This window comes from Gadus chalcogrammus, chromosome 10 (genome assembly GCF_026213295.1).
Source record: "Gadus chalcogrammus isolate NIFS_2021 chromosome 10, NIFS_Gcha_1.0, whole genome shotgun sequence".
Taxonomy (NCBI): Eukaryota; Metazoa; Chordata; class Actinopteri; order Gadiformes; family Gadidae; genus Gadus; species Gadus chalcogrammus.
This window is the reverse complement of record NC_079421.1, coordinates 23,004,896-23,017,395: the sequence shown is the minus strand read 5'-3', so window position 1 is coordinate 23,017,395 and position 12,500 is coordinate 23,004,896. Positions and strand designations below refer to the sequence as shown.

At 45.6% G+C, this 12,500-nt stretch overlaps 3 long non-coding RNA genes across 7 annotated transcripts in view; 2 read left to right on the top strand and 1 right to left on the bottom strand.

Moving 5' to 3' along the window:
• Positions 1 to 1,296: 1,296 nt before the first annotated feature.
• Positions 1,297 to 4,515, bottom strand: LOC130390807 (uncharacterized). Of its 2 annotated transcripts, none has more exons than XR_008896824.1 (3): positions 4,034 to 4,515; positions 3,120 to 3,213; positions 1,297 to 1,423 (listed from the first exon to the last, which is right to left on the bottom strand). It is a non-coding gene; the product is annotated as an uncharacterized LOC130390807 (long non-coding RNA). The 2 variants fall into 2 exon arrangements; XR_008896823.1 differs by lacking the exon at positions 4,034 to 4,515 and adding an exon at positions 3,520 to 3,909.
• A 311-nt stretch (positions 4,516 to 4,826) lies between these two features.
• LOC130390806 (uncharacterized) lies at positions 4,827 to 8,936 on the top strand. The gene is made up of 3 exons (XR_008896822.1): positions 4,827 to 5,549; positions 5,642 to 5,688; positions 6,090 to 8,936. It is a non-coding gene; the product is annotated as an uncharacterized LOC130390806 (long non-coding RNA).
• Positions 8,937 to 9,285: 349 nt separating this feature from the next.
• LOC130390805 (uncharacterized) overlaps positions 9,286 to 12,500 on the top strand; it is a 3,662-nt gene continuing 447 nt past the window's right edge. The window contains exons 1-8 of one of the 4 annotated variants that reach the window (XR_008896821.1): positions 9,286 to 10,242; positions 10,465 to 10,566; positions 10,905 to 11,031; positions 11,191 to 11,262; positions 11,359 to 11,437; positions 11,544 to 11,622; positions 11,921 to 12,008; positions 12,227 to 12,500. The exon at positions 12,227 to 12,500 is cut by the window's right edge and continues 447 nt beyond it. This is a non-coding gene — a long non-coding RNA (uncharacterized LOC130390805). Of the gene's footprint in view, positions 10,243 to 10,464; positions 10,567 to 10,899; positions 11,032 to 11,190; positions 11,263 to 11,358; positions 11,438 to 11,510; positions 11,623 to 11,920; positions 12,009 to 12,226 lie in introns of all 4 variants that reach the window. The other 3 variants (XR_008896818.1, XR_008896820.1, XR_008896819.1) reach the window with 3 other exon arrangements.

Genomic DNA, 12,500 nt, shown 5'->3' with positions numbered 1-12,500 from the left:
CGCTGGTCACCGTTATTCAGAGGTAGATTTAGGTATTCGAACAGTAGATACACAGCAGAGACAGTCTCAAATGCAGAAGTGGTTGTAAACATAATAAATACTATTAATTAGACACATTCCCTTGAACACACCAATTGTTGTTCATTATCTCTTTCCCAAAAGCCTCGGTAGGTTAAACAAACGGTAGCATATGGCTGGTGTAGTTGACCTGTAGTTCAAAGCTGGGTCGAACCTGTCTGCCGTTTATTTTGAGTGCTGTAACTACACAGAAGATCATTTCAATAACCTCCGGGCTCTACTGGGTCAAAGTGTGCCAGTTAGTGCAGTCAGGATTGACCTGAACGCCTGGACGGAACTCCGGCCCTAACACCAGACCACCCCGATGCAGCAGCGATGCCGCTGACAGGGGGTCTCTCCACCTCCATGCCCTCCCCCCCCCAGGCCACTCACCTTCTGAGATTCTCCCATGGCGGCTTTTGTCTCTGGCTGGGCCGGCGGGGCCGCGGCTGCATTCCCCGGGAGGACCTCCACCGTGGGATGCTGGCTCTCCAGGCAGGGGGAACAACGACACAAGGGGGTACCGAGTCAACCCTACTGCCAAGTCTCCCCCCCCACTCTGACAGGACCCTGAAGGACGGACGGACGGACGGGGTGCACGGGTGCTGTGTGTGTGAGGGTTCTGTCCTGTCGTCTACCTGAGCTACAAACTGCTCTCCTCACTACGATGATGGAGTTAGCGAGCAGAACGAGAGGTGGTGGTGGGGGAGGGGGGTGGGATTACGGGGGCCAGAATTAGCTCTATAGTCGCCCATGCACAGGCCTCACCGATACTTCATGCCTCCATTTCCAGTGTTCAGTGTGGGGCTTAACCTGGATTATCCCTGAGCCACCTGCTCTGGGGCTACCAAGACACAGCTTTAGCTACCAGCAGCCACGCACACAGAAGACACATGCACATACACACATACCAATGATAAACACACGTGCACAAACACGTGCGCACACATACACCAGCACGTGCCTTTTGCACGCACACACACACATGAGTGCACACACACACACACACGCATTGAAGGATGTCAACACACAGACACAATCACAAACATCTACGCACATAAATGGCAGTCAAACGCACACGCAGATACACACCAACCCACACAGGATCCTAGGCTGCTAGACATATGGTGAGGTGGAGATTTCATTACATTTAAACATTGAAGTTTGAAAACACAATAATCCACATGATGCACATAAAATAGACTCGAAAGGAGACAATGTTTCAACCAAATGCGCTATGTACGATTTATTGTTCAATAAAAGTTGTTCTGAAATAGGGAAGGCATTGATGGCTGTTGCTCTGAGGCGCTCCGTTGATCTCCATCAGGTCTTTATGGAAAATACGCTGGCCAACACAATGAGGCTCCTGGTAAAAACATTCATGATACAATCATGTGTGTGTGCATAGCAGGCATAGCTACTGAGGTCTGGGATGAAATGAATAGATCTGTGATCCTGTGAGTGGAGCATTCAGTGGGATTATCATTTTTAGCACGCCTGGATTAAAAACATTTCCAGGCCCTTTTGCTCATCCCAGCAGCCCCTTCAGCAAGCTTTATGAGCAGGGGGCGTGGCTAACCTGGTCAATGAGTTACACAATATATCCGCCAGGATAAACCTGACTGTACACTCAGTAACACACACACCTCAACCAATCTTCCCTCCCCCCCCTACATTTCCCTTTCCAACAAACTGTCTTAGAATATTATAGATGTGAAGTGCAATGAAGGCTATAAATAGTAGCATAGTAAGTCAAGGTGGAGGTGTGTTTGATGGTGAAGGCGTTTGATGGTGAGTGCCATTTATAGTCGGCTTGCGCGAGCCAGCGCTAACCGCAACTGACGCAGTCACCTCATGGTGCGGGACAGCCCCGCTCAGTGGCGTCACTATGCTGTTTATTAGGGGCCAAAGCCTTGGATGTTATTTAATTAGCCCCGAATATAAAAATAAAAATAAACAATAATATTTATAAACATTTATAAGTAGCCTAGTCTAGATAGTCCTTTTGCCAAGAGAATAAACAACAACCTGTTTACCACCTCAAGTGAATTAACATATCCTATCCCCAGTCAGATCCGTGCGTGTGTGTGTGTGTGTGTGTGTGTGTGTGTGTGTGTGTGTGTGTGTGTGTGTGTGTGTGTGTGTATATGAGTAAGGTCTGCCTCACTTGTATTAATTTTACTCTGAAATAACTTGAATGGAACTTTAGATGTTTGGGGATAAGCAGCACAGCAGTCAGGTAGATATTTAAAGCTATAAACCGCGTATTTCGTTTATTTAGATAAAGCATTATGAAAAAGTTTGCATGCACAATAAAGCATGCAAATAAATTTGGCGCCAGAATTCTCTTGAGTAGAGGCAATAAAAATGCGATATGTGTGGAAGAGAGACAGAGAAGGGAGGAAGGAGAGGAGAAACGGATTAGAGGGGAGAAGGAGAAGAGAGAGTATTTAGTGACCAGAACTGTATGGAGTATATCTATTGTTTGTGTGTGTGTGTGTGTGTGTGTGTGTGGGGGGGAGGATACAAACTATCTATATAGTTTGTATCTATATTAAGTTAATCTTTGGTGTGTGTCTATTTTGTGTGTTTATCTTTATGCTGTGTATCTATATGGGGTGTATCTATGGTGTGTGTGTATCTATATGGTGTATACCTATGGTGTGTGCGTGTATATATATGGTTTGTATCTATCGTGTGTGTGTGCATATGGTTTGCATCTATATGTTGTGTGTATCAATATTGTGTGTGAATCTATATGTGTGTATCTGTGGTGTGTGCGTGCATATGGTGTGAATCTATATGGTGTATTGGTGTGTGTCTGTATGGTGTTTGTCTGTATGGTGTGAGGTCATTTAAGATCAAACACAGAGCTGAAATCGCCTCTCAGGGTGCACTCACACTAGGCCATCTGGCCGTGGCCGTTGGCCGTTTTCACACCTAACCGTGCTCAAATGGCCCCATTGTTCTCTGGTCTGCACTCACACTAGGCCATCTGGCCGTGGCCGTTGGCCGTCGCAACTGTGGCCTGGCCAGTGGCCACGGTAGGCTCTTGTACATACGTCATCACGTCGTAACACGTCATCACCAAGCGTCCGCTGCATGGACCATAATGGAGTGGCGAAGTCAAGCCCTTTCCGGTAGGGCTCATGGGACCTATGAGATCGAAAAATATGAATGGGTGGCAATGGAGAGAAAATAATTATTTTCTGGTCCCAGTCTTTATATGCCCTGGATAACACATATGTTGTTTGTGGATTTAAACGATAATTTTTCATGCAAAGAGTTCGACCGTTTATTGTGCATTTGTTCAGATAAAGGCTGTAGAGAAAACACAACGAGAAAGACTACACGGCTCGTATGTGACGTCACGCTCCCTGCGACTGGCGTGGAGAAGACCGACAATCTCCCCATCGGCATAACTGAAACTCTGCACGTGCCCCGACTTATAATGGTTTTCACCTCTTTCGATGCTTTTATCCTCCCCTTGGAAAAAGCGGTGAAGTGGGGCAGAGAGATCGCCATCTCTGTGCCGAGTTCCAAGCATGGACATAATAAAGGATGGACCACGGACTGGAAAATAGCCGCCCATTCATTCCTATACAAACTGCTCAGAGGCGCATGGTAACATACAGGAGCGATTGGCTTCCGCGGTATGCGGCCAAGACACGTGGGCTAGTCCGTGACGTACCGGATGCAGAAATATAGAACTGATACCGTAATGCACCGCTTATTTGTCTTTGGATCTTTTGAATAAATGGATCAATACATGATGAATCACTATGATCGCAAGCAGAGGACCGTGAGAGTTATTGAGCAGCAGATGAACCAGTCCAAAAATCGGACACGTTAACGGAGCACTGAACTAGGCCCTCTCGGATGCCATTTGTTTCACTTGGACTCCTTTCAGCTGCACACCAGCGAGATAACGGCTAATAAAACGCTTGAGGTGGTGTTTTGAAAAGAAAAAACTTACATTTTTTTAGGACATGGCATGAAGGTAATTATGAGCCTTTGGTTGATATCCAGACATTTTTTGCGGAGACACAATCCTGTTCCCCACTTGTATTGGAGTGGACGGCGATATCTACTTCTGGGCCGCCTGAAATGACGGACCCCGTCCACAGCCAGCTTAAACAGCTGCAATACCAGGCTTGGCCTCTGAGCACTGGTGGATTGCGGAAGTATATGCCTATCCTGGGGGCCTGGTTCCAAGGGCGGGTGTGGTGACGTATATCATATGCGTCGAGAGCAGCGAAGAGCTGTAGTTCACAAAGCGACCTCACATAAAACCTAAAATGATCAAACTTCTTCACGAACATTTTTAGTTTTCTTTGCATGAGAAATTATCATTTAAATCCACAAACAACATATGTGTAATCCAGGGCATATAAAGACTGGGACCAGAAAATAATTATTTTCTCTCCATTGACACCCATTCATATTTTTCGATCTCATAGGTCCCATGAGCTCTACCGGAAGGGTCGTGACTTCGCCACTCCGTAAAGTCTGCCGCCAGTCAGAGTATTAACATCACAAGCTGTGTTCGAAATCGTTCCCAATACACTCGTTCCCTATTCCCTATATAGTGTACATGATATAGTGCACTATATAGGGAATAGGGAACAAGAATTCGGACACTACGCTGAACATTTCTAAACGTCATTTGCGTCAGTAAATGCGCCGGGTATTTGTGTGACGCAGACAGATGCGCCCACATCAAGTAAACAAACCGGACACTCGCGAGGAAAGCTGGAGGTTGTATTGATGTTGAATGTTACATTTCCTTGTTCAAGTTTTTTTTAACTAATTTTGAATGTTACATTTTCTATGTTAAATCTCAAATAAGAGACTCCATCATTAAATGTATTAGTTTTCGCGGTTATTCAGCTTCTTCTTCTCCTCCGGAAAAACACGACCGCATTGCATTGTGATATACCCTATTTAGTGCACTACATCCATGATAGGGAACGATTTCGAACACAGCTACAGAGAACACACCAACCGCTTGACGCGATGTTTACCGTTTAATGGAAAAGAAGGCTCGTCGCCTTTATTATGTCCGTCGTCGTCGCATGCACTATGCGTCATCCAGCTCAGGTTGCGTAGGCGTGCGTGTGCGCGTGTCAGCTCATTAGCATCTGTACCGTAGCGGCCCGTACCGTAGCAGCACACCTCTCCCAAGTGGCCATATTGGCCTGGCCTGTCCAGACTGGCCACACTCACACTGGCAGATTTGAGCACGGTTAGGTGTGAAAACGGCCACGGCCAGATGGCCTAGTGTGAGTGCACCCTCAGTACCAAGTGCGACCAGAGGGCGCCGAACCTGCGTTGAGTTTTACTCAATGGCTCCCCTGCCGCAGCTCGCCTGCCATGTGGTTAACTTAATCAGTTAATTGGTTGAATCTGGTGCGTTTCACTTAAGAGGGAACCGGACAGTAGGCTACGTTGTTTTCCTCCAATGTTTGGCAGTGTAGCGTCTCCCAATCGCGGTATGTTGTTGTGTTCTCAGAAACTACAACGTGTGTGTACTGTTTTGTTGAAGTCTGTTGTGACTTATTTGACATCTCTTCCTTTTTCACAGGTTAAAGACTTTTTGAAGTAAAGAGGAGCATCTCATCTGAACCTAATGTGAGTAGAATTGTGTGCCAAAGCACAACTGACGTGACTTATGTTGAATATAATTCACTGATAATGTCTGAAGGAAATCGGGGATTGTGGCGGATTATCTCTCATTTGAAATTAAAATAATGATTCTAACTGTAAGTAACATTAACGAGACTATACATTCAAACTTGTCAAAGTAAGAGGTAAATCACTCTTGACTAATGACGGTCAAATAATTAGTATAATTGATATTAAAAGCTGGATTAGTTGATTATCTTAATCATTATTTAAAAATTGGATGATCCCAAAAGCCCTGAATTTGTATTGTCATTCATTTATCTGATTCAACCGAGATGGTAGATGTTGAACTGTGGGACAGGTGCCCAAGTTTGGGGACCATGAGTAAACTGTTCCTCCCTTCAAAGGTCTATCATGGATATTTAACTGCAGTTCTGTGAGTATCCCAACTTAACCATGAAGATGAACTGCAAACTGTAAGTCATAAGTTTCTCATTACTCTTGGGCACATTGATGTATTTTGGCTTCCTGGTGAGTTAACCCGTTACCTGAAGGTTGATCTGAGATTAAGGATGTTTTATTGGTTCATGGGTTACTTAGGTGTTTGGTAATGTTGGTTTTAATGGTTTGTTAAAATGGGTACAGGCTAGGAATTCGCGATATAAACTATATACGATATAAACGATAAAAAATGGCCTACAATAGAGATTTTAGTTATATTGCTCTATCGCGATAATGTATGTTTGACGCAATCTATCCATGACTCGCGAAATATAAAGAGCCACGAGCTGCAACCGTCTGCAACGCATCGTCCGCGACCCGCGAATTTTAAAAAGAGCCACGAGCTGCAACCAGCTGCATCGCATCATCCGCGACCCGCGAAATTTAAAGAGCCACGAGCTGCAACCGGCTGCAACCGGCTGCACCGCATCGTCCGCGACCCGCGTAATTTAAAAAGCCATGAGCTCCAACCGGCTTCAACGCATCATCGTCATCTAAGTAAATATGGCTGAAAGCAAAATGGAGGAACTGGTGATTGCGCTCTTTTCATGTTCATTTCAAAATGATATGCGTTCATTTTGCACTTGTTTTTGTATGTTTTAATAGCAAGTATCTGTGCACACACTTGGAAGATTTTTCTTTATTTAAAATAGCCATGCCTAATACTGGACATATTTCCCTAATTCACAGTATCCGTTTCTTTATTAACAAGACCCCACCAGTTTTAATTTCATTAAGAGAAGTATACGTCATTACACAGAAGATTTTTTTCTTTTTTAAAGTCTCTGCAGCTACAACATTATGTTGTATGATTAGTTTTGCAATAAATGTTCTCAAAACGACATACTAAGTTTCTTTCTTCTTTTTTTTTTTTTTACATTTAGCAGTTTGACTTTCCTTAGAGTCTATGTAACCTGTTCTGAAATGGTTCTATTATGATTTATATATCGTGATATATATATCGTTATCGCAATAGGTTGCAATGTATATCGCAATATGGGTTTTAGGCCATATCGCCCATCCCTAGTACAGGCTCCAAGTTATTATTGTAAGCTGGAGTAATAGGTTGGGCACATGAGTGTTGCTTTAATGATGAGGGTGTGGTCTGAGTGAGCGGAGGTGCATACTGGGATACAGCGCTGTCTGAATTCTACAGGTCTGTAGACACGCCCCCTCAGGGGAAACCGAGTGTTTGAGAAACCGTTGTGACGTCAGTTACATGGACTAGAATGTTCTTTAAGATGGAGACGGGGATTCAGAAGGAGAAACACCAGGGGGAGATGAGGGGACTCCTCATCTCAACAACTAAAACACAACTTCAGTCTGACGCAGAGAACCATGGAACACATTCAACAGTCCCCTCCAGACATCGTGACTCCTCAGGAACAGTTTCATTTCCAAGAAGGTCTTAATTGGGGCCATTCCAAGATGGATCCTGCTCCTCAAGAGCCATCCCCCTCCACTGGGTGGTCTTCTGAGCAGATGACCTCCTTCCTGTCCTCAGGCTGACTAAAGCTCTACCGTTTGCATCTGTGAAGGCCCCTCATTCAGGAAACCACTCGACTACAAAGACATGACTTCAGAGACGTTGAATCAACCTTGGACACATTTTGGAGACGCCAAGCATAATCCATCACCAATGTGGGACGCCACTGAAAAATGTTGCACATAATTAACTTCTCTGGAGACATTGGTTGTTCTGTTCTGGGTGCCCTGGCAGGAGAGCTGGGGTTGGATGATGGAACGTTGTTTGGCATGAGGTTTTTACCCTGCATGATTGTTTGCCCTTTTATGGCTCAGTGGTGTGTGTTTTGGGTTTGACATGAGATGGATGATTTTTGAACATCGCTAGGGTTCTGCTGTGTGTGTGTCTCACACCTGGCATGGGGTTCTACCTGCGTGTCCGGGGTTCTATGTGTGTGTCCGACTTGCTTTGACAGTGATAATGTTCATACGGGGTTCTGTGTGATTGGCTTGGGATATTGGAATGGTCAACTAAATCATACCTGATGGACGGCCACATGTTTACTTAAGGGCCTCCAGTAGACATGAAGAGCCCAGAGCGACGCTGCGGAGCGATATCCAACACACTGGGCCGGAAGGAGGGGTTCCCACTCGAGTGTAAAAGGATGCAAGCGGTGTGTTCAGATCAGTGACTTCAAACTAGGAATACACCAATCAGGATCAATGGAGGATGGACACCTAAAGGAATTCCAAAAGGAGAGTCTGATGTTGGAAAGGGACCTAAATGGATATTCAAGATAACCTTCAGACCTGTAATGAGACAGCTCTTCCTACCGGGCTGGATTGATGGAGAGCCCTGTGGATCTTGTCTTGCTCTCAGTTGCACGTCTTCTCAGGCTGAACTGTATTTGTTTCGGACAGGACTGGCTGAACGATTGGTTCCCTTAATCAGAACCAATCTGGGAACTCCAACTAGTGCGCTCGTCGAGCCGAAGTTGCGCTCTTCGAGCTGAAGTTGCGCTCTTCGAGCTGAAGTTGTGCTCTTCAGCTGAGGAGGTAAGGAAACCTTCACTGGGGCTTCAAGGTGTACAGAAGAGAATGTTTCAAAGTGATCCATGGTACTCTGATGAGAACCGTTGTGTTCTACTGGTCGGGAGGAAGAACCCTCACATCTTCCTCTTGGCCTTTCTCCTGTGAGAATCCTGGCGCCATCTTGTAGGATTTTCCAGCTCATGTAACTGATGTCACGACAGATTCTCAAACACTTGGTTACTCCTGAAGGGCGTGTCTATAGAACTGAAGACTTCAGAAAGCACTGTATCCCAGCATGCATCTCTGCTCACTCAGACCACACCCCCATGAGTAGAATGCAACACTCTAGTGATGTAGAGTTTTATAAGTAACGAGGGAGCAGACAAAGGTGATTAGAACACAATGGCATGTCAAGTCGGTAAATCTTTAAACAATGAAGATGGTTGGATAGTTCAGGAATTGGGCTTTTTATTATGGGTGGTTCTTTCACTCAGATGCCCATTTCTCACTGGACCTGTACATGCGTTGGCTGGCTGGCATGATTTGCTGTTGGTGATGAGGCGGTCAGGGTGACGTTGCAGGGCCTATGGTCGGCTCTCTGTGTTGGTCGTACGGTTTTGAGTGATATAACTTGTACACACTGGGACCATCGCTGGACTTCAGGATCTTCCTCCGTTCAGCTCAAGGTGAGGCGCTGGTTATGTTTTTTCTTTGGTTGGTTCCGGCCGGAATGTTCGGATTCCAGTCGGACGTTTTGTGCTTCCCGCCGTGGAAGGTTCTGAGTGCGGTCACTTGATTTAGTCCCAATGGTTAGCATAGAACGTTGTAGTCTTGACAACCATAAGAAACCACCTGGCAGTTAGTTGGATGGGAGTCCCCTGAGGGAATCTGGCAGAACGTTCTGGATTGTATTAGCGTAACCTCGAGCCGTTGCCAACGGAAACAATTTTTCAGTCGTATCCATTGGGAATTGTTGCCCCTTATCTTAAACAGCTTAAGTTTAATATTAAATACATACTGACACGTACGTCGTACAATATGTTGATCATTTCCGATGGTTGCGCCGTACTTTTAACCACGATGACGTGACGGGACTCTCGCTGCGTACAAATCGGCGTTCTACTTGCGGGCCCATTTTTGACATCAGTGACGGCTGAAAATCATTTCAAGGTGGCATTTCAACGGAACCCAGCACCTGAATATGGCTGAGTATATTTGATTTAATATCGATACTGCTTAGTGTTCTTTATTACTTCAGCTTTTGTACGTTCTAAATATCTGCTGTCATTAATTGCCACAGAAGTTAAACCCTACTAAATGGAATGACGTTAAACAACGACTTTGGTGCAGAGTTACCAACTGGATAATATCAAAGCTAAAATAATGGCCGTCCTTCCCACATGTTACAGTAGATGATACTCTAGAACTGTACAAGGTTAAAAAAGTAACATGTAGTTTGTCCCAAGGTGTCTGCCTCCTCACCCAGAGCAAGACCTCCACCTCCTCACCCAGAGCCAGACCTCCACCTCCTGTCAGAAGTCCTCCAGAACAGTGCTCTGGTGTGTGAGTATAGTCTGCTCAGGTCAGTTTCAATGCATGGCCTGAACCACTTCTTTATACTTGTGGACTGCTCTGTTTTCATTCCCAAAAACGGCTCATGTCTGGCCTCAAGTCTTTTCTAGTCTTGAGTTATAAAATAATAGTTAAATTAATTGTGTAACTCGGTTTCGTTGAGTCAATTAAGTTTATTGTTGGGCAAATGCTGATATAAACCTCCTGCTGTAGCTGAAAGGCGAGGCTGAGAGGCTGGGGACCGGAGGCTTGTGGTGCCAGGATGGACCGGAGACTGAGGCTGGAGACCAGGGGCCTGCAGCACCGGACCAGAGGGTAACCATCACCAAGCTCATCTGAAACACTAAAATCCACGGTAGTTTAGGTCTGGTTTTGATCATCTTATGACTTTACATCTGTGCCAAGCTGTGATTTGAGTTAATTCATACGGGGGTTATGTAAGAGTCATATGAGCCATTATTGTTACTAGTGCTGCTACGACCGTAGTGGATGAATTGCTGAACGCGACAATCTGCAGACGTTGTCTAATTTAAGTGTTTAAATATGTTTAAATTTGTCTTCACTTTTACAAGTGAACCTCGGATGCAGGTGGTGCGGTGTGTTGCGTCCCCAGGTGATTTACTGCTGAGACCAACTGTTTGTAACCAGACCAGGAATCTATGTCTGGGGGAGCCGTGCTGATGGAGGAGCCGTGCTGATGGAGGAGCCGAGCTGATGGAGGAGCCATGCTGATGGAGGAGCTGGTGGAGGCCCTGCCTGGTGAAGGACGTCTGTCGTGGGGTAGATGGAGCTTGACTCTGAAGTGGTCTTCACACTCACTGCCACTTCTCGTAGAATTCTGCTACCACAAACTACCGGCGTTTGTACCATATATACCAGACAACTACATCTGTTTTACCACATGTTGAAGCAAGACTTCCGCTGTTTGTTCCATACCAGGAATCTGAGGAGAGCTGCTGGAGGAGCCGAGACGCTGGAGGACGACTAGGAATCGACCAACAAGGATTCCTCGTAAGTTTGTATTTACTTACATGGTTGACTTAAAGGGCAAAATTCAGCTGTTCCTTTGACATGCGTTAACCAACTACCACTGTGTTTTCTTACTAGAACGTGTTTCTGGAGCGGAGGCGAGCTGGTAGGGTAGCCGTGAATCTGGAGGATGACCATCACTCTACCAACAAGGATTGTAAGTTTGCATTAACCTAACAAAGTGGAAATAAAGGGCTTAAATATAAGACAAACTACATGTTTGTTACCAGACGTTAGTGCCAGACTCGCGCTGTTTGTTCCAGACCAGGACTCTGGCTGAGGAGAGCTGATGGAGGAGCAAAGACTCTGGAGGACGACATCACTCTACCAACCAGGATCCTTGTAAGTTTGCATAAAATAAACGGAGTGGACTTGTTGTAACGCAGGATTAGTTTGTCCAGTACAAGTTACGGCATACTACTGTGGTTGTTTACCAGACAAACTACAGTTGCTACTTTGTTACGCGCCATTAGAGCCCAACTACTCCTGTGTTTGTGACCCTACATTAGACCCCAACTACTCCTGTGTGTTTGTTACCTTACATTAGAGACAAACTACTACTGTGTTTGTTACCTTTCATTAGAGACAAATTACTACTGTTTGTTACCTTACATTAAAGACAAATTATGTTTGTAACCAGACGAGGGATCTGGAGGACTGATGGAGAAGCCGTACATCAGGAAGGCAAATCCTGAGGACAACCAGGACTCTACCATCAAGGATTCCTCGTAAGTTTGCATTATCTGGAAATAGTGGACTAGGTAGGGGGTTGGGGGTTCAACTCTCAAACAAATGTTGCCGGGTTCAAGTCCTCAGAATACAGTGATGCGTCCTTGAGCAAGGCGCCCTAAAGCCTGCCTGCTCCTTAATGACTTGTCTTTGGTTCAGATAATGTTGCATCTTTTGAATATTGAACCTAATCAATGTCCTTGTTTGGTCCGGGCAGACACATCTGAGCTGAACCTCACCTGATCCTGTTTGGTCGGGGGAAGGCACACCTGAGCTGAACCCGCCCTGATCCTGACATCCTGCTGGTCCCGTCTCCTCAGTTCATCTGAGCCTTGTCCTCCAGAAGACCTGCTGAGCTCAGCAGTCTGAGGCTGATGGATCAATGACCTCCAGTGGGAGTGATCTTCTTGACCCCACATGTAACCGTGTGCTTCCACACGCCTTTCCCGCATGTCTGTCACTAACCTCACTACTTCACTACTCTCTACTGC